The sequence below is a fragment of the Micromys minutus genome, assembly GCF_963924665.1.
Source record: "Micromys minutus genome assembly, chromosome: 15".
NCBI classification, from domain to species: Eukaryota; Metazoa; Chordata; class Mammalia; order Rodentia; family Muridae; genus Micromys; species Micromys minutus.
Genome location: NC_137984.1, coordinates 55,253,621 through 55,275,329, shown reverse-complemented (window position 1 = coordinate 55,275,329; position 21,709 = coordinate 55,253,621). Strand labels below are relative to the sequence as shown.

Below are 21,709 nucleotides of genomic sequence, written 5' to 3'. Positions count from 1 at the left end.
AGCTGTCAGGAAGGCAGAGCCTCCAGTCTAGGCAAGAAAATACTGATGTGCAGAAATCACCAGGGAATTGCCGCAGAACACATGTTGTGACATGCAGTATGTATGAGGCATGGAAAGAACCCTCACTTTCTAGGCCTACAAAGACCTAAGGGCCTTATGGAGAGCTGAGGGCCCTGCACCAAGGCCTGCTTCTGCGCTGTAGCCCTGGAGGGCGTGCCCTGTCACACCCACCTGCCCGCTGCTTTCACTCACCGCCATCCCAGCTGAGGGATGCAGACATTGATACACACCAGCACACGGCTTCCTTTTGGGATTCAGAATGCCAATACAAATGCACACAATAAAACCTGCTTTCCAAGTGGGAACAACTTTTCGACTGGAAAGTAGATGTGTGTGCAACGCTCTGACAAGAACTCATTTACATTTTGTCCAAGGCTTGGGTGAGACTGTGTTCATGATTTAATTTAAAGGTGACAAATAATTGACCTGGCACAGGAAATTTCAATATAGCCCAGCATTTAGGCAGAGTATTATTTCTCTCTGCTTACTAAGTTGCTAGTGAACGTTAGGAACAAGGGGTAAAACAACTGAATAATGTGCAATTTGACAAGAATCTGTAATGGTGAGGTCAGGAAAGTGTGACCCCAAGCATCGAGACGCTGAACTTGACAGAACAATAACACAACATGAAGACAACTCAGGTCTGGCCGCCCTGCCATCCAGCACAGGACCATCACGGAAAAGGAACTGTGTGAACGCCTGTGCTTGAGGAAGAGAGTCCCAGCATGCCTGCTTGCCTAAGTCCACCTAGGAAACTGCTTCCTGGGTTCAGCACTCAGGCAATCAGTAGTAACTCATGGTCCAAGGAGGCCAAGCTACTGCCTAAATTGCCAGACATCAGAATCATCCCTGCGTTGCAGGCTTTACGTAGCAATGCAGAATGCAACAGTTAGAGGGTTATAAAAGCATTCCCTCGGATTTTAAAGAAAACCTCAGAAGCCATGTATGTTTAACAAAGTCAAAGTTCCTGAAATCCCCGAAGGCAAACACCAGGAGGACAATGTATGAGGTCATGAGAGTGAGCGGAGGCCACAATAGAAATCCCGGGAGCAGGAGATCCCAGGAAGACGGAATGTCTACCAAGACAGGCAGCAAGAGCCAGAGCACCTGCAACCAGGAAAGCTGCAGGGCAGCGCTGCCCCAGCCCTTGAAGGCTCACACCGTGTGTCCAGAGCCAGACATGGAACTACAGGACTTGACCTTTGCCCTGTTGTTTTCAGCTGTGCTTCAGGCCACCTCTCTGTGCCTCTATCCCTCTCTTTTAGTGAGGGCGTTGTGCCACAGTAACTTTAACTGCCCCCAAAGTCACTTTTTTACTTTAGTGGGGTGCACAACTAACAGTCTGGCTTCAGGCTCAGAGTATGACGCAGACGATAGAAAGATAGAGACTCCTGGAGATGACTAAATGCAATTTGCACTACAAGATGACTGTATCTGTGGAGGAACCAAGGACAAAATGTGAATTTGAGTAAGAAATGTCCCTCAGAGGCTCATATGTGGAAGGTGTGGTACTGTGACCGCTAGCTTGGTAGCTCGCTGTGATGGCATGACATTCAGTACCCTGCACTGTGAGAGGTTGGTCACAGCTGCTGCTGCCATATTGGGAGGTGGTAGAAACTGTAGGAGGAGGAGTCTGGTGAGAAGTAGGTCAGTGGCGTGTGCCTTGGGATGGTATCTTTTTTTCTAACCTCACTGTTTCTGGATTTCAAGATTTCCTTTCTCCAAAGCTACAGAGTGGTGCTTCTGTAAGCAGGTACACAGAGTAAAGCAGCAGAGCCTATGCCCGCACGTATGCCCATGTGCCCACAGAGAGGCAAACAACCTGTTTCAAAGGTGCAGAGCCCAGAGTATACCATCTTTAGCCAGGAGTACTGGCACAGAAGTATCTCTACATACCAGACAGTGAACCTCTGACCTAAATGGACACCATACCAAAACAACAACAGAAAAGAGGATCAATGACCAAAAACAGAAGAGAAAACTCCTAGTAGAAAATACAGGTTCAGACCAGATATGGTAGTGCACACCTCTAAATTCCAGCACTAAGAAGGATACAGAAAACATCCCAAATTCCTATAGCTTATACTGCATATTTAAATTCCTATAGCTTATACTGCATATTTAAAATCCTATAGCTTATACTGCATATTTAAATTCCTATAGCTTATACTGCATATTTAAATTCCTATAGCTTATACTGCATATTTAAAATCATATAGCTTATACTGCATATTTAAATTCCTATAGCTTATACTGCATATTTAAAATCATATAGCTTATACTGCATATTTAAATTCTTATAACTTATACTGCATATTTAAAATCATATAGCTTAGACTGCATATTTAAATTCTTATAACTTATACTGCATATTTAAATCAAATTTCAAAAGAAAAAAAAAGCCAGGTACCATGAGACACCTATAGTCTCACAAGTTGGGAAGCAGAGGCAGGTGGACTCTCTGAGTTCTAGGCCAGCCTAATCTACACAGCAAGCTCCAGGCCAACTAGGACTATATATTGAGACTCTGGGGGAGTGGGGGGAGAGAGAACTGAAAAGATGTAAGAACTTTCCATGTTTGCAATGTCTTCTTAGAAACAGCACCAAAAGCCTAAATAAAAATATAGAGATTGAGTTTCCTCAAATAGAAAACATGTCAAAGAACATTATTAGGATAAAGGCCACACAAGCCTCAGTCCTTAGAAGGGAGAACAAAACCGTACAGGATCAAGTGGAAGAGCAGGGATTGAAGAGGGGATCGTTCAGGTGCAGCCACAGGGCCCAAGCACTACAGCTGATGCTGGGAGGTGCTTGCTGCCAGGAACCAGATAGGGGTGCCTTCTCGGGGCCTCTGCCAGAGTCATGCAGCTGAGCATGCTTGCAGTTAACCATCAGACTAAACATGGGGATCCCAGTGAGGGTGCTGGGAGGTTGGGTGGGATGAAGGAGCTAAAGGGTGCAGCCTCATGGGAAGAACAACATTGTCGACCAACCAAATCCTCCACAGTTCCCATGGACTAGAACACCAACCATTGAGCACACATAGAGAGGCCCATGGTTCCAGTTGCATATGCAGTGGAGAATAGCAGTGTCTGCCATCAATGTGAGAAGAGGCCTTTGGTCCAGGGAGGGCACGTTTTCCCAATGTAGGAGAATGCCAAGACAGAGAGGGTGTTTGAGAGCTGTGCACCTTTGTGAAGACAAGTAGAGGAGGAGGGGGAATGGGAGTAGGGTGGACAAAGGAGATAACATTTCAAATATAAATACAGAGAGTATCTAATAAAAAAATTTTAAGATAGAGGCCACACACAAATGGAATAGATAGATAGATAGATAGATAGATAGATAGATAGATAGATAGACAGATAGACAGACAGATAGATAGATAGAGTCTGATTAAGACATAGATCTAATAAAGACTTCACATTCAAAGTACAGAAAGAAGCTGAACAGATAGATCATTCATTAAGACTACTTGTTGTTCTTTCAGAAGACAAGGAAAGACAAGGATTCAGTCCCAGGTTTGGAGCATCCACCTCAGACAGCTCACTACAACCTGTAACTCCAGCTCCAGAGGATCCAACACCCTCTTCTAGCCTCCAAGGGCCCCATGTATACACAGATACACACAAAAAATAAAACAACATAAGTCTTTTGGGGAGTTTTGTTTGTTTGAGCTTTTTAGTTTGGTTTGGTTTGGTTTTGGTTTTGGTCTGGGGGCTGGGATTGGTGTTAAGTTGGGTTGGGTTGGGTTGGGTTGAGTTGAGTTGGGTTGGGTTGGGTTGGGTTGGGTTTAGTTTGGTTTTTGTGAGACAGAGCTTCTGTGTAGCCCTGGCTGTCCTGGACCTCACTCTGTAGACCATGCTGGCCTTGAACTCAGAGATCCACCTGCCTCTGCCTCCAGAGTGCTAGGATGACAGATGTATGACACCACTGCCCAGCCATATAAACTACTTTTTTAAAAATTCAATATCAAAAAGATAAATTGTAAAAGGCAAAGAATTTAAGTAGACAATACTTCAAGAATATATGCAAATGGCAAGAAAGTATATGAAAAAAATGTTCAAGTTCATTCTTGTCAGAGCAACACAAATCAAAGCACGAGGAGGGTGGGCATAGTAGCACATACCTTTAATTCCAGCCCTTGGGTAGCTGACAGATCTCTAGTTCAAGGCCAGCCTGGTCTACACAGCTAGTTCCAGGCCTAATGAGTCCTTGCTTTAGAAAACAAAATAAACAACAATAAAAGCCACAAATAGATACCACTTCATACTTATAAGGGTAACAATGTATATATTTTTAGATAGAAAATAGGAAGCTGGAGAAGTGTCAGTAGATAAAGTGGTTGCCCCACAAATACGAGAACCTAAGTTCAGATACCCAACACTTAGGAAGTTGGTCATGGTGATGTACAACTACCACCCAGTTCTGAGGAGACAAAAGCGGGATGGAGACAGGGTCCACCTAGCCAAGCTATATGTTAGTATCTCAAAAGTAGAAAGAAGCTAAGAAAGGGACCCAGCATCATACACACTCATTCTAACACATATATGCACACACATGTGTAGGCATAAACCACAGACATACACTTATCAAAGAAGGTTTCAAAAACAAACAAACAAGAAAGAAATAGGAAATGCTACAAAAATGAAGAAATTAGCAACACACATAGCCAAAGTAAATAAAAGAATGTTTTAGACCATATGAAAAACAGCAAATAAGTACTCAAAAACCTAGACACGGGCTCACAATAAGCAATTTCACTCGGGATATATCTAAAGAAATAAAAACTGGTACTCAAACAAATCCCCATTTAACAGAAACACTAAACACAGCAGGTAGAGTTGAAAAAATCCTAATATTCACCAATGACTAAATAAATTGTTTTGTTTGTAAAGGAATATTACACAGCAATAAAAAGTACTGGTAAACCAAGCATAAACAATCAACAACATTTGATTTCATATAAATTACCCAGAGTAAGTAAACACATAGAAAAGAAACTAATTAGTAGTTCAGATGGCTAAGGATAATAAACAATAAGAAGTAACTGCTAGTGGTTTAGGGTTTTTATTTTGAAGTGAGAAAAATGATTTTAAACTAAGCAAAACTGGTGATGAACAATATTGAAAATATACAAAAATGCCACTGACTTACTATGTTTTAAACCGTTAGATCTTTTAGGTATACAGGGGTGTGCGTGCATTTTAGTGCTGGTATTTAACGTGTGCACACATATGTGGAGAGTAGCAGAGGATATGGAATGGGTTCCCCTGTCACCTTTGACTTAGGCTCTGTCACTGAACCAGGAGTTTGTCTTCTCAACACGAACGGCCGACGCGTAGTCTCACTGGGTATTCACAGCCTTGCTCGGCCTTTTACATGGATGCTACAAATCTGGACTCAGGTCCTCGTGCTCCAGGGCAAGTACTCTTACCCACTAAACCACCTTCCCAATTCCTCAAAGATTAATTTTGTTAGGTGAATACCACTTTATTAAATCAATTAGCATTCATAATTTATAAATTTATTTCTTTCTAAAGGTCTCACATGGAAATTACAAGAACAGTAACCAGATAATCTTCAACATAAATGAGGTAATTTTTGTAAGTGAAGCTGAGATTCAATGTCTGCTTTCTCAGTGCTTCATTCAGAAATATTCATCTCCCATTAGCTCAACAGAATTCTTCCCAGTAGATTCACTCACTCTCCAAACTTTAAGTAGATATTTTAATCATTTTACTCTGAACTTAAACTTAGACAACATTTAAGTCACAAAACATTAACACATTTCTAAGTTCCTTAATTTTTCTAGATCAAATTCTTTTACCCAGCCAGATGTCTTCACATATTAGCGAATCATCAAACTATCCCAAAATGTGCTGCTTGTTAAATTACACAAATATGTGTGTATTTACACATTTCAATGTCTGGGTGTTTCATGATCATCAGCACCCTAAAGATAAATAAATAAAATAAAATAAGCATGGTATTAACAATGTTTCTTAGACTTTGCAGTTAAAAGACTGATTTCTTAAAGAAGGTCTGTGATAATCATTGAAACAGCATTAATATCTTTTGAGTCTCACCTTGTAAGAAGGCAAAAATTACATAAAACACTATCTCAACAAGAGTGGGAACGAAATAAGAGAATAATAGCAAATGAATATGCTCAAAAGACTTAATAACCATGAAGGAAAATATCATAATAAAACTATTATATATAACTAATATATACTGGGGAAAAAAGCAAAGTGCCTGACCATGTTCCTTTTTGTGTAAAATTCCTTGGCAGATCACACAGAAGTCAGACACGGTTTGTAACTGGCTTGGGATTCAGCACAGGAACGCCACATCCACTTGTCCTCCCTCAACTCAGTCCCTTGCTGTCCCAAAGCCTCTAACCAGTGAACTGTCTACCCCAGCCTCTCATGCTGTCCCTGGCATGTAGCACACAAGCTAACCAAACAAACCCCATCGTGCTAGAAATTCTTTTTCTTTAAACATCCTCAGACTAGGGATGACACGTTCTAATTTCTACATCTAGCATCTCGTACTAGGAAATGATGCAAGTGACTACTGAATAAACACACATAAACATACACGGTGAATAATCACTATGACCTAGTGCTGACCTAGTGCTGAAACTAAAAACTACTACAGCTCATTTCTTCTGCATGAGAGCCAGCAATTATACAGTAATTCCTGTGTTTTAAAGGACACACAGAGGTTGTTCGAAAATAGCATCAAAACCAGATACTGATTTTGTAGAAATCTAGTCTTCAACCTGTTTGGTTAACCAAAAGCAATTATTTAGCTTGATTTGTATTATAATCAACTCTAGCTTATCTATTCTAGTAAAGCAAAATATTAATGAAACATTTTTGTGAGATATCTGAAAAGCTGATCCTTAAGCTAAAAAATTTCCAGTTGCCTTACCAGTGAGAAAATTAACTAAGAAGTAAGAAATTGATATTGTTGGGCATCAATGGGAGAAGCCCTTGGTCCTGCCAAGGCTTGATGCCCTAGTGTAGGGGAATGTCAGGGTGGGGAGGTGGGAGGAAATGGGTAGGTGGGTGGGTGAGGAAGCATCCTCATAGAAGCAGGGAGAGGGGGAATATGATGAGGGGTTCTATAGGGGAAGCCAGGAAAGGGGATACCATTTGAAATGCAAATAAAATATAGCCAAGAAAAACAAAGAACGTGTCATTGTTAGTGAACAATAAGACCCAGATTCCCTTAATGCTGATGCTTTTGTCTCCAATAACCGTATCTCCATTGATAAGAAATACTGTTCACAGCTCCCCACTCTTGGTCCATCAAGTGAATGCATGGTCCTTAATTCTTACTGCAGTACAAACTGCCTTCAAAACCTATTTCCTGCCTTGGCACAGCCTCTTCCGGTTATTATAAGCATTTAATGCACACCTACATTTGCTGTACATTAAGAGCTTTCTGACTTTAAATGTTTTGTCTAAGAAGAGATAACAAAAGTAAATCTGGAGACAGGACAACTTAACATTCAACATGTATTACATTTGGCACTGTTCAAAGGGTAAGCCACTGTACAGAGATGGAAGAGAGAAGAGAAAATGCATAAGGAAGATATGGTCACCTCCTTCAGAGTGCTCTGTTCAACCAACTGGGGCCTGGCCTTGCCATTCTTATCTATGCAGTATGATTTGAACTTGCAGTACAAAACATCTGATCGCCATTATTAAAGAGGGACCCATTTCTCCCACAAAAAGACAAGCTTCAGAAGGATAAGGGTTTCTGTCCCTTCAGTTAAGTGACACTCACTTAGTGCCTAGAGCTTTACATGACACAGCAGGTACTGAGTAAACATTTATTAACTGAGAAATGCTGGAGGCAAATAAAGACGAGAAATGCAAGCTGCAGAATTACGTAATGTTTTCTACTGAAATACATGCATGCAACTCTTCTGCTCTCCCGGCGTGCTCACCAACACACACATTTGTTTGGCCGGCCAGTTACAGCAGAGAACTAAATATAATTCACTGACAAAGTTCACTGCATGACTGAAAATCAAGTAAGTGCACATAAGCCCTAGAAAATCTGCTAAAGAAAGAAATCTACAGGTCCATCTATTACTTAGTTGTGAGAACTTTTTGATGTTAACAGGAGCTTTCAGACATTGTTTGTCTTCCAGTGGGTCCCATTAGTTACAATGATAACACAACCATCTCTGTAACTGTCTATCAGTTTCCATACATTCACTAATTTTCAAAACAACTCCAAATCAATACTGTTGCTACCACCATTTCATGGGAAAACTGAAGCCAGAGAGTGAAGGGCAAAAGGACGTTGTCAGATTCATTCTGCCCACTAACCCTTAGAAGTTCCTTCTGTGTAATCTTGGGTAGAAACAGTACACTCTTACCAGCTCTGCACCCTCCTTTTCATCCCCCGAAGTCTCATCCCATCTTTAAATAAAGGTTTTGCTATAATCAATTCAAGTTAACAAAGCTATAGTAAGATTTAAGATTTAACATGGAAATGCTGCTGAACACATGTTTAAATCTCTTTCAGAAAACAAAAGTCAAGACATCTTTCAACATTCTTGATGTGAGAATCTCTAGTCTCTACTGTACTGTTCTTAAGAAGTGGGAGGAGCCTTGTATGTTCAGTTCATACGTTTCCTTCCCACTCTGCTCCCTCCTGTTGCCCCCAGACATTAGCAAAACATGATAAAGGGAAAACAATCAGAGCGTTCTTACTTCATGGGAAGTTCTCAGTCCTGAGGACTTTCAGGACTTGAATCAGTTCCCAAATGGGAACGGCAGTTCCGGCCATTGCCCCACTGTGTGAGCATTGTCACTCCTGTGTCCCGGAAGACAGCTAACAGTATCCATTTTACCTTTACACACGCTGGACATCTTCTCCAGTTCCATCATTCATTCTCTCCCTACATATCAGGTCATAGGAACTGTTCATAGGAATATTCCTGGGCTGGAGAGGTGGCTCAGCAGTTAAGACTGTTCTTCCAGAGGTCTCGAATGCAATTCCCAGCAACCACATGGTGTCTCACAACCATCTGTAATGAGATCTGACACCCTCTTCTAGTGTGTCTGAGAACAGCTACTGTGTACTCACATACATAAAATAAATATTTTTTAAAAGGAATATTCCTTATTTACATTAATAGCATCAATACCCCCTCATAAGAACTGACATGCCCTCAACCACATGAATTACCAATGCTATTTTGGCTATTTCAAGCCTATCCTTCATTACAAGGCTTCTACTTCTCCACTGGACCTCTGTTCCCAAATTAGTGTTCATAAAAGAGAGATTTGTCTCAACAAAAAAAAAAAAAAAATCACATGCAAAATCCCTAAGCCAGCATTTAAGGGTCTCCACAATCAGTACCATTTGTCTTCGTCAGCCTGCTGCTTACATATACAACCTTGGCAGATGTTCTCTTGACTTTCCTTCCTCTACACTTTTGCTCTTACCATGTCCTGGTAGGAACTGTTGTCTCCCAACCTCCTCCATTTACTAACAATCATGCAAATAGACACATCCTCAATGTAGATTTAAGCAAACTTCCCAAAGTCAACAGCAAATAAAACTTCAAAATATCCAATAGTATTTTATGGGGGAAGTAGGTCTTATGATGTGTGTAATATATGCATATATACACATGTGCATATACTTGAAAAGGCCAAAGAGGAATATAGGGTGCCCTTTATTAGTCTATAAGTCAACACTTTCTTCCCTTCAGACAGCATCTCTTACTATGGTTTGTTGCTAGTCTGATGGCCTGCCAAGTCTACATAGTCAGATTCCCAGACAAAATAATAATAATAATAATAATAACAACAATAATAACAACTATTAGTTTTTATTGTTCAAAATATGTCTGGCCAGTAATATGTCTCAGAGGATAAAGACATTTGCTGCCAAACATGAAGACTTGAGCTTGATCCCTGGATCCTACATCCTAGAAAAAAAACAATTCCCTTAAAGTGTACTCAACCTCCACATATGCACTGTGAGTATATGTATGCACACATAAAAAAATTAAATTTTAAGTCATAATTGTACTATTATCTACCATTCTAATGAATCTGAGAATTGTATATGCTAATACAAAATAATTAGGAACCTATTTGACTCATAATTAATAATATTAGCTATTATGTTTTGGTATTTATATACATGACATTTAAATTTTGACAACAGCAATTACATAATTTCTTTCTTCTCAAATCAAATTTTGTACAGTGAAATACCTTTATAAAAACTTAATTCTATGATTTATATGTGTTCAATAATTATCTACAGAATATAGAAATTTAGAACCATCATTCAACATGCTTTATTAAAAAGAACTCCCACATTGCCATCAGGACTCTCCGAAGAGAACTGAGCACCCAGAGGAGACCCAGGAGCACTCTCCCTACTGAGCCCACACCTTCTCTCCACTGATTATCTCGGGAGAGACCTCCAGGAACTCTTAGGGCACAGGTATCATGCTACTGCTTGGGTCTGTGCCCTTCAGGCCACCTCTGCACCCAGAGCTAGAGCCGGCCCATCACCATCGGAACTCACACCCTGTCCATAGAGAGCTGAACACCCAGGACCAGTCTCCCTCTGGAGCCCACGGCCCACAGCCCCACAGGAAAGACAAGCTCCATTCAGAGACAACAAGAACAACTAAGGTCAAAGATAAGAAGATGGCAAGAGGCAAGCGCAAGAACCTAAGCAACAGAAATCAAGACAACCTGGCAACATCAAAACCCAGCTCTCCCACCATAGTAAGCAGTGTATATCCCAACACACACACACACACACACACACAAAAAAAAAAAAAAAAAAAAAAACAAGATTTAGACTTAAAATCGTGCCTCACACTGATGACAGAGGGCCTCACGAAGCTCATGTATAACTACAGGAGAGCACAGAAAAACAAGTACAGGCCCTTAGAGAAACACAGAAAAACACAGACAAAACAGATAAAGAAATTGAACAAAACCATTTAGGATCTAAAAACAGAAATAGAAACAATAAAGAAAACACAAAGAGAGACAATCCTGGAGATAGAAAACCTAGGAAAAAGGTCAGAAGTCAGAGACAAGCATCACCAACAGAATACAAGAGATGGAAGAGTGAATCTCAGAGGCAGAAGATAACATAGAGAGCATTGATACAACAGTCAGAGGAAATGTAAAAATTAAAAAGCTCCTAACACAAAACATCCAGGACACTATGAGGAGACCAAACTTAAGGATAATAGGTGTTAAAGAAAGCGAAGACTCCCAACTGAAAGGCCCAGTAAACATCTTCAACAAAATTATAGAAGAAAACTTCCCTAACCTAAAGAAAGAGATAACCATGAACATAAAAGAAACCTACAGAACTCCAAATAGATTGAACCAGAAAAAAAATCCCTCCAATCACATAATAGTCAAAACACCAAATGTTCAAAACAAAGAAAGTTTACTAAAAGTAGTAAGGGAAAAGGACAAGTAACATATAAAGGCAGAACTATCAGAATTACACCCGGTTTCTCGACAGAGACTATGAAACCTAGAAGATCCTGGACAATCGTCTTAAAGACCCTAAGAGAACACAAATGTCAGCCCAGGTTACTATAGATGGAGAAACCAAGATATTCCAGGACAAGACCAAATTTAAATAGTATCTGTCCATAAATCCAGCCCTACAAAGGATAACAGATGAAAAACTCCAACTCAAAGAGGGAAACTACACCCTGGGAAAAGCAAAAAATAAATAAATAAATAATAATAATAATAATAATAATAATAATAATAATAATAATAATTCTCTTGTAAAAAAAACCAAAAGAAGAAAGGCACACAAACATAATTCTACCTCTAACAACAAAAACAAAAGGAAACAACAATCATTATTCCTTAATATTTCTTAACATCAATGGGCTCAATTCCCCAATAAAAAGACATAAACATTAGACTGAATACATAAAGAAGACCCAGCATTTTGCTGCATACAGTGAACTCATCTCAGCACCAAAGACAGGCATTACCTCAGAGTAAAAGATTGGGAAAGAACTTTCCAAGAAAATGGTCCGAAGAAACAAGATGGAATAGCCATCCTAGTATTGAATAAAATAGACTTTCAACCAAAAGTCATCAAAAAAGATAAGGAAGCACACTTCTTACTCATCAAAAGAAAAATCTATCAAGATGAACTCTCAATCCTGAACATCTATGTTCCAAATACAAGGGCACCAACATTCATAAAAGAAACTCTACCAAAGCTCAAAGCATATATTGTACCACACACAATAATAGTGGGAGATGTTAACACCCCATTTTCATCAATGGACAGATCATGGTAGCAGAAACTGAACAGAGACACAGTGAAACTAACAGAAGTTACAAACCAAATGGATTTAACAGATATCTATGGAATATTTCATCCTAAAACAAAAGAATACACCTTCTTCTCAGCACCTCACAGCACCTTCTCCAAAATTGACCATATAGTCGATAACAAAACAGGCCTCAACAGATACAAGAACAATGAAATACTCCCATGCATCCTATCAGATCACCATGGACTAAGGCTGGTCTTAAGTCACAACAAAAATAAGAAAATGCCCCACATACACATGGAAGCTCTACTCAATGACAGCTTGGTCAAGGAAAAAAATAAAGAAAGAAATCAGACTTTTTAGAATTGAATGAAAATGAAGGAACAATATACCTAAATTTATGGGACACAATGAGAGAGTGCTAAGCTCTGAGTGCCTCCAAAAAGAAGCTGGAGAGAGCATACACTAACAGCTTAACAGCACACCTGAAAGCTCTAGAACAAAAAGAAGCAGATACACTCAAGAGAAGTAGACAAAAGAAAATGAACTCAGAGTTGAAATCAAACAAATAGAAAAAAAAAGAACTATACAAAGAATCAACAAAACCAGGAGCCAGTGCTTTGAAAAAGACGAACAAGATATATAAACCCTTAGTCAGACTAACTAGAGTGCACAGAGAAGGTATTAAAATTAACAAAATCAGACATGAAAGTGGAGACATAACAACAGAAACTGTTGAAAAAATACTCAATAAAAATTTTAAAACCGAACCCAAGAGCACATCAAAACAATCATTTACTATGATCACGTAGGCTTCATCCCTGAGCTGCAGGGATGGTTCAATACACAGAAATCCATCAACATAATCCACCATAAAAAATAAACTCAAAGAGAAAAAAACACATGATCATCTTACTAGATGCTGAGGATGCATTTGACAAAATTCAATACCCCTTCATGTTAAAAGTCTTGGAAAGAGTAGGAATCCAAGGTCCATACTTAAACATAGTAATAGAAATATATAGCAAACCTGTACCCAACATCAAAATAAATGAAGAGAAACTTGAAGTGATCCCATTAACATCAGGGACTAGACAGGGCTGCCTACTCTCCCCTTATCTATTCAATATAGTACTGAAAGTCCTAGCCAGCGCAATCAGACAGCAAATAGAGGTCAAAAGGATACAAATTAGAAAGGAAGAAGTCAAAATATCACTATTTGCAGATGATATGATAGTATACTTAAATGACCCCAAAAATTCCACCCTAGAACTTCTACAGCTGATAAACAATTTCAGCAATGTGATTGGATATAAAATTAACTTGAACAAATCAGAAGCCTTCGTCTATTCAATGGAGTAGGCTGAGAAAAAAAAATTAGAGAATCGACACCCTTTGCAATAGTCAGAAAGACTATACAATTCCTTGATGTGACCCTAACAAAGTAAGTGAAGGATTTGTATGACAAGAATTTCAAATCTCTGAAGAAGGAAATTTAAGAAGACTTTAGAAGGTGGAAAGATCTCCCATGCCCATGGATTGGAAGAACCAACATAGTAAAAATGGCCATCTTGCATAATGCAATCACAAATTCAATGCAATCCCTATCAAAATTCCAACTCAATTCTTCATAGAGTTAGAAAGAGCAAATCTGCAAATTTGTTTGTAATAACAAGAAACCAAGGATATCAAAAACTACTCTCAACCATAAAAGAACTTCAGAGGGAATCACCAGCCCTGACCCCAGGCTGTATTACAGATCAATTGGGATAAAAACTGCATGGTATTGGTACAGAGACAGGCAGGTAGATCAATGGAATAGAATTGAAGACCCAGAAATGACCCCACACACCTATAATCACTTGATCTTTGACAAAGGAGCTAAAAACATTCAATGCAAAAAGGACAGCATCTTCAACAAATGGTGCTGGTTCAACTGGCAGTCAGCATGCAGAAGAATGAAAATAGATCCTTTCTTATCTCCATGTACAAAGCTCAAGTCCAAGTGGATCAAAGATCTCCACATTCCACCAGATACACTGAATCTAATAGAACAGAAAGTGGGAAAGAGCTTAGAACACATAGGCACAGAAGAAATTTCCTCAACAAAATACCAATGGCTTATGCTTTAAGAGCAAGAATCAACAAATGAGACCTCATAAAATTGCAAAGCTTCTTTCTGTAAGGCCAAGGACACTGTCAAAAAGGACAAAACAGAAACCAACAGATTGGGGAAAAAATCTTTACCAATTCTACATCTGATAAAGATCTTATCCAATATATATAAAGAACTCAAGAAGTTAGACTCCAGAGAGTCAAATAATCCTATTTTAAAATGGGGTACAGAGAGAGCTAACAAAGAATTCTCAACTGAGGAACACAAATGGCTGAGAAGCACCTAAAGAAATGCTCAACGTCCCTAGTCATCAGGGAAATGTAAATCAAAACAACCCAGAGATTCCACCTCACACCAATCAGAATGGCTAAATTCAAACACTCAGGTGACAGCAGATGCTGGTGAGAATGTGGAGAAAGAGGAACACTCCCTCACTATTGGTGGGGTTGTAAGCTGGTACAATCACTCTGGAAATCAGTCTGGTGGTTCCTATGAAAATTGGACATAGTACTACCTGAGGACCCAGCTATACCATTCCTGGGCATATACCCAAAAGGTTCTCCAACATATAACAAGGACATAGGCTTCACTATGTTTGTCGCAGCCTAATTTATAATAGCCAGAAGCTGGAAAGAACCCAGATGTCCTTCAACAGAGGAATGGATACAGAAATTGTGATACATTTACACAATAAAGTACTACTCAGCTATTAGAAACATGAAAATCCTAGGCAAATGGATGGAACATGAAGCTACTATCATACCTGAGTGAGGTAACCCAATCACAAAAGAACACTCACTGGTAAGGTGGATGCCTTAGTCCTTCTTAAAAGGGAGAACAAAACACTCATGGGAGAAAATAAACAAATAGAGAAGCAGGAATTGGAGAAAAGATCACCCAGAGACTGCCTCACCTGGGGATCCATCCCATATACACCCACTAAACCCAAGCACTATTTGCTGACGCCAAGTAGTGATTACTGGCAGGAGCCTGCTATGGATGCCTCCTCAGGGGCTTTGCCAGAACCATACTGACACAGAGGAGGATGCTTGCAGCTAACTATCAGACTGAACACGGGGATCCCAATGAAGGATCAAGAGAAAGGACTGAAGGAGCTGAAAGGGTCTGCAACCCCATGGAAAGAACAAAATTATTAACAATCCAAACCCACCACAGCTCCCAGAGACTAAAACACCAACCAATGAGTTCTTATGGAGACACCCATGGCTCCAGATACATCTGCAGCAGAGGAGAGCATTCTCTGGCATCAAGGAGAGGAGAGGACTTTGATATCGAAGTCTCATTTTCCCAGTGTAGGGAAACACCAAGGTGCTGAGGTGGGATAGGGAGGCTGGGAGAGGGAGCACCTTCCTGGAGGCAATGGGAGAGGGAGGGAGGATGGGATTGGTGGAATGGGGATAACACCTGAAATGTAAATACAGAGAATATCCATGGTGAGGGAGAGGGGGGAGTGGGGGACAGAGGGGGGCTGATCGGGGGATAATGGAGGGGGCTCCCATGTTTATCTATCCTGTTTCTCCTGAGAAATGTAATTAACTGCCTTCCCCTTTTTATGTCACAGGAAGCCACAGTATTTGGCACTGGACAGTAATAACAAGTCAAGCAGTGGAAGTCACCACTTGACTTACTCATTTTGCTTTCAGCTATACATTATGAATTCCTAATTTTAAAATGCCCAAAGTTATAAGTTTTATTTTAAAAGTCAACTATTTTTAGCTAATGCTAACATGATATAATTATATCATATTTTATCAAGCCAGTTAATACATAGTCTTAGTAAAAACTATAAAACATAAAGTGTCTTGATCAACTGTATAACCCTACCCCAAGAGGCAAACACCTACTCTACCCTCCATTTGCTGAAATTAGTGTCCAAAGCTGATATAAACTCTGCTCTTCTCAGATGCAGAAATATCAAAGGAAGTAAGCTAAACACCAGTAACAAGGTAAGCTCCTCCAAAATTCTTACAGAAATAACAAGGATAAATGAGTAGTTACCTCCAAACCCTCCCATATTCAATTTGCCTAAATATGGTTTTTACACACATTATTTAACACTGCACATGAGGACATCATGTTGACTTCAAGTAAGGCAGAGAAAAACATACACATACTAAGATATGACTAAAACTCCCTATAGAGACTGCAGTTCTATATAATCAGTTCAACAAAGCTTAACTGTGACACAGACGTATTGTAGCTTAGCTCATTAATCTTCACAACTTTCCCATTTCTTCACGTTTTTTTTTTTGTTTTTTGTTTTTACTTATTGTGTGTGTGACTTGGGAGGTAAGACATATAGCCATAAGGCTCATGTAGAGAGCAAAGGACAGCTTATGGAGTCAGTTCTCCCTTTCCACATCTCCGTGGGTTCTGGAAATCTAATCCAGGTCACCAGGACTGCACAGCTAGCTACACTCCTCACCAAGCCAGCTCACTGGCCATACTGATATCACTGAACATTGAAGGGTTAAGTCTAGTCTGATTCCCAAATTTGAAACTCTTTGGACACATTTTTTTTCCTGAATCTACGACAAAACGCTTTACATCTTCCTCTTGATCCACAATAAAAAAAAAAAAAATTAAAAAAAATTCGGTAACTGAAAATTGCCTCTTTCGCCATAAATTACAAAAAAAAAAAAAAAAAAAAAAATCTATTAATGAATCCCTGTGGTCCTCCACACTCAACTCCTATTTAACTACCACAGACAACTGCGTTCCTGTGAAATGGAGTTGTCTTTAAACAAGGCTTGATAGCCCCTTAAGTCCAGTAGTGGGTAAGCTGAGGTAAATGAATGGCAAGTTTGAGGCCAGTCTAGGCTACACATAAGGACCCTGTCTCAAATAAATAAATAATGACCTTGTGGCCAATTAAACTCTCAAAAGCTCTTCCCTAAATCTTTAGATTGCCTGTCTCTCCTGGCTCTTGGGAGGCACGGCCACTTTACTGTATGAGAAAGTGCAGCTGCCCTTCTCTTTTCTCGGCACTGCCAAAAGGAACGCAGTTTCCACTGGAACTGCTGCATCACCAGCAGCAAGCAGAATCACCCAGGCAGGTTTGGGGCAGACAACAGCCCTTAGCAGCTGCCCACGGTGCTGAAACTGAGGATAAAATGGGAGTTATGGAAATTAACTACTGCCAGATTAGAAGAAAATAGGGCAATTGACCGTAAGCAAGCAGAGAACATACAGCAGAGGCTACCAAAGTTATAGCCTCTTAGGGACAGATCAATTCAATAGAAGTTCGAACTTCCAAGATTGGGTGGAGGGAAAAAAAGGGAGTGTGTGGCCCTAGCAAGGTCACGTCAAAGTCTGCAAGCTTAGCTTTTACGGAAGGGAAGGGGAGTGGGTGAGAAAGGAAGGAAGCGAGCGGTGAGATATTTTTTCTTCTTTTTTTAAAGACAAAACAGCCCCAGGCAAGTCCTGGACCAAGAGAAGTCTTCCAAGTATCTTTCCAGGCCACGGGCACCTCTGGAAGGGACTGTGGAAAGCAAAATCTATAGCCCGACAACTTCAGACCTACGAGCCGGCGGGATGGGGTGCTAAGGACTAGTCTCAGGCACGGGCCTATGCTGTCACAGCACGTAGCCTAGGAGCCCTACGATCCCCATCGCGGGCCACCGCACCCAGGCCGGAGTGGGTGTGTTCTCCCGGCCAGGCCCCACAACCCCCGCCTACCGCTGCGGAGTCACACTGGCTCTTACCTGAAGTTCGATCCCGGAACCTAGGCTCACGGCCACGCAAGAGAAGTCGCTACCCGGACTTCATGACTGAGAATCCGCACTGAGCCCCTACCCAAGCAAGTCGGTGAAGGGACCACAACAGCCGGCAAGCGGAAGTCCCGCCTCCCACGCCTCATTGGCCCACACTCGGCAGTAAAGAGAAATTATTGGGCGGTGACGTTGCCCGTCACGTCCCCGCCCCTTTCGCAGAGTCGCGCAGCCTGTCTTTGCTGGGTTGGGAGAACTACCTAGTTTTGGAATGTCGTTCTGAACCGCGTGATCCATCATCCCTATTAGGAACGGGAAGATGAGGGAGGGACGGCTTTTGGAAGCCCTGGGTGCGGTGGAGAAGCCTGGTCGACAGATGATTGGCTTGCAGAGCTAGGCCCTACTGGAGGCTGTGTGTCTGAGTGGTCCGAACCGATCTGAGGCCAAAGAGCCTCGGAGTGTCTTGCACTCCTCCGGCGATCGGGCCTCTGAGGGCGGGGAACGCCGGGCTACGCCTTGCGCTGGAATCCAGGTCGGGTTAGAGCTAGAAGCCCGAGGTTTAGGCACGAACCACGAGGCCTGGCAGGGAGCCAGGCTGATCAGCCCACTGCTTGACAAGCCAAAGTCCAACCACGCGATTCAGTCCTCAAAACAGCCTTTCAAAAACCTTGTCACCTTATGAGGAACGAAAATTCTCATCCCTTTGGTTCCCCTCATACTTTTTCAACCCCTACTCTGAAAAGGCAGTTCTTGGATTTAAATGACCTATTGCACCATCGACATTAACAGCTCCTAAACTACTGCTGTTTGTTTTTAATGCGGTTTGAGGCAAAGATTCTGACATGCCCTACTGGTCCTACTGTAGCCTGAAATAATAAGGCATCTCTGAGGCCCATACTGGCATCAAATATTTAATTTACGTTTGGATCTGGGGTTGGAGGGGTTATAACAGATATATGCGTAGTTTATAGCCTCGTTTACTTCAGGAGCCCTTAGGTGGGGAACCGGAATAGAAAGATTTCCTGTTCTTTTTTTTCTTAACTAGAACCTACTCTAAATACCACACAAGCAACTTAAAAAAGCAAATGGAAGGGATTGAAGATTGAGTTCACTGGCAGGGCAGATGCCCAGCAAACGCTGGACTGTGAGTTACGAGAAGGGTGGAAAGAAAAAAAGAATCAAATTTGAAGAATAAAGACCATCAGAAACATTTCCAGCTGTGCAGCCCACAATTGTATACTTAGTGCATTTTTTCATGTATTGGAAAGAAGACATTCACAACTACATAGCTCTGATTTGGCAAAAGTCATAAAAGTCAAGATTGGGAATATTGTTGAGGGCTAGAGTACCTACTGTATATAGCCTTGCAACAGGTACATCGTTTGATGCATTTTAATTAAATTCTCTCAAAATGGGTTTCTATATTAAATCAGATTTCTTCCATGATATAAAAAAAAAGTTTTTTAAAAAGACAAAGCAAAAACAGTTGTTAATTCCTTAAATAAACACTCTTAAGAGAACAGCAAGCATGCATTTCTTTTTCCTAACATTACAAAAGAATTCATAGATATGTCTACCTCTTATAAACACAGATGATAAACTAGTTGGATGAGACCCTGCCCTGAAATTACTATTTCTACCACAACTGGGCCTACCCTCCCTCTGTCCTAAGCTGAGAATGAGCACAGGAATCCGCCTGCCTTTGTATCTTTCTGACGACCTGCCTCATGGTGCTCCTCTGTTCCTTTAGATTCATGAAGCCCTCATCATCCATATTATGAATTATATGAATATTTTGCATAGTTAAGAAATGGTATATTTTGAACTCAATCTAGAGCGTTCTTCCATAGCCTTAAGGGCTGTCCTGAGGTCCCAGCATTTGCCTTTTACTGAGACATCAGCCACACCTTCCACTCCTGGACTCTTGCTGTCAGATTATCGTGGGGACATTATTAATGTTAACAGTGAGGACATTCCTCAGAGAAATGTGAAATATGTACATTATTATACGAACAAACCTTAAGCCCAGAGCAGCCATCAACAGGAGAGGTTCACAAAGGACCCTGGCCCAGGGGCAGGAACAGATCACTTTTTCCCCCCAGGATTCAGCATCTCCCCCCTTCTGGTATTTTTGTTGTTGTTCTTGTTGTTTTCTTTTATTTGTTTTTTTAATTATTTATTGGATATATTTTAACTACATTTCAAACCCTTTCCCAGTTTCTCCTTCATAAACCCTATCCCATCCCCTCCCCCTGCTTCTATGAGGGTGTTCCCCCACCCACCCACCCTTACCTGCCTCCCTGCCCGACATTCCCATACACTGCTGCATCAAGCCTTCGCAGGACCTTCTCCCACTGATGTCCAACAAGCCCATCCTCTGCTACATGTGCAGCTGGAGCCATTGCTCTGTCTACGTGTACTATTTGGATAGTGGTTTAGTCCCTGGGAGCTCTGGTTGGTTGGTATTGTTGTTCTTATGGGGTTACACACCCCTTCAGCTCCTTCAATCCTTTCTCTAACTCCTCCATAGGGGACCCAGTTCTCAGTCCAATGGTTGTCTGTGAGCATCTGCCTCTGTATTTGTCAATCTCTGGCAGAGCCTCTCAGGAGACAGCCATATCAGGCTCCTGTCAGCATGCACTTCTTGGCATCAGCAATATTGTCTGGGTTTGGTGGCTGTGTATGGGCTGGATCCCCAGGTGGGGCAGTCTCTGGATGGCCTTTCCTTCAGTCTCTGCTCCAAATTTTGTCTCTGTATTTCCTTGTGAATATTTTTGTTCCCCCTTCTAAGAAGGACTGAAGCATCCATACTTTGGTCATACTTCTTCTTGAGCTTCATGTGCTCTGTGAATTGTATCTTGGGTAATCCAAGCTTTTGGGCTAATATCCACTTATCAGTGAGTGCATGCCATGGGTGTTTTTCTGTGACTGGGTTCCCTCACTCAGGATGATAGTTTCTAGTTCCATCCATTTGCCTAAGAATTTCATGAAGTCATTGTTTTTAATATCTGAGTAGTACTACGTTGTATAAATGTACCACATTTTCTGTATCTATTTCACTGTTGAAGGACATCTGGGTTCTTTCCAGCTTCTGGCTATTATAAATAAGGCTGCTATAAACATAGTGGAGCATGTGTTCTTGTTATATGTTGAAATATCTTTTGAGTATATGCCCAGGGATGGTATAGCTGGGTCCTCAGGTAGTACTATGTCCAATTTTCATAGGAACCACCAGACTGATTTCCAGAGTGATTGTACCAGCTTACAACCCCACCAATAGTGAGGGAGTGTTCCTCTTTCTCCACATTCTCACCAGCATCTGCTGTCACCTGAGTGTTTGAATTTAGCCATTCTGACTGGTGTGAGGTGGAATCTCTGGGTTGTTTTGATTTGCATTTCTCTGATAACTAAAAATGTTGAACATTTCTTTAGGTGCTTCTCAGCCATTCAGTATTACTCAGTTGAGAATTCTTTGTCTAT

The 21,709-nt window shown here is 40.9% G+C and overlaps 1 protein-coding gene across 1 annotated transcript in view; it reads right to left on the bottom strand.

The window, feature by feature from the left end:
* The window catches only part of RNF13 (ring finger protein 13), a 125,268-nt gene extending 106,907 nt beyond the window's left edge, over nt 1–18,361 (bottom strand). Inside the window, exon 1 of the mRNA XM_080929453.1 lies at nt 18,224–18,361. The gene's annotated coding sequence lies outside the window, so the exon portion shown is untranslated. The remainder of the gene's footprint in view (nt 1–18,223) is intronic.
* Between the last annotated feature and the right edge of the window lie 3,348 nt (nt 18,362–21,709).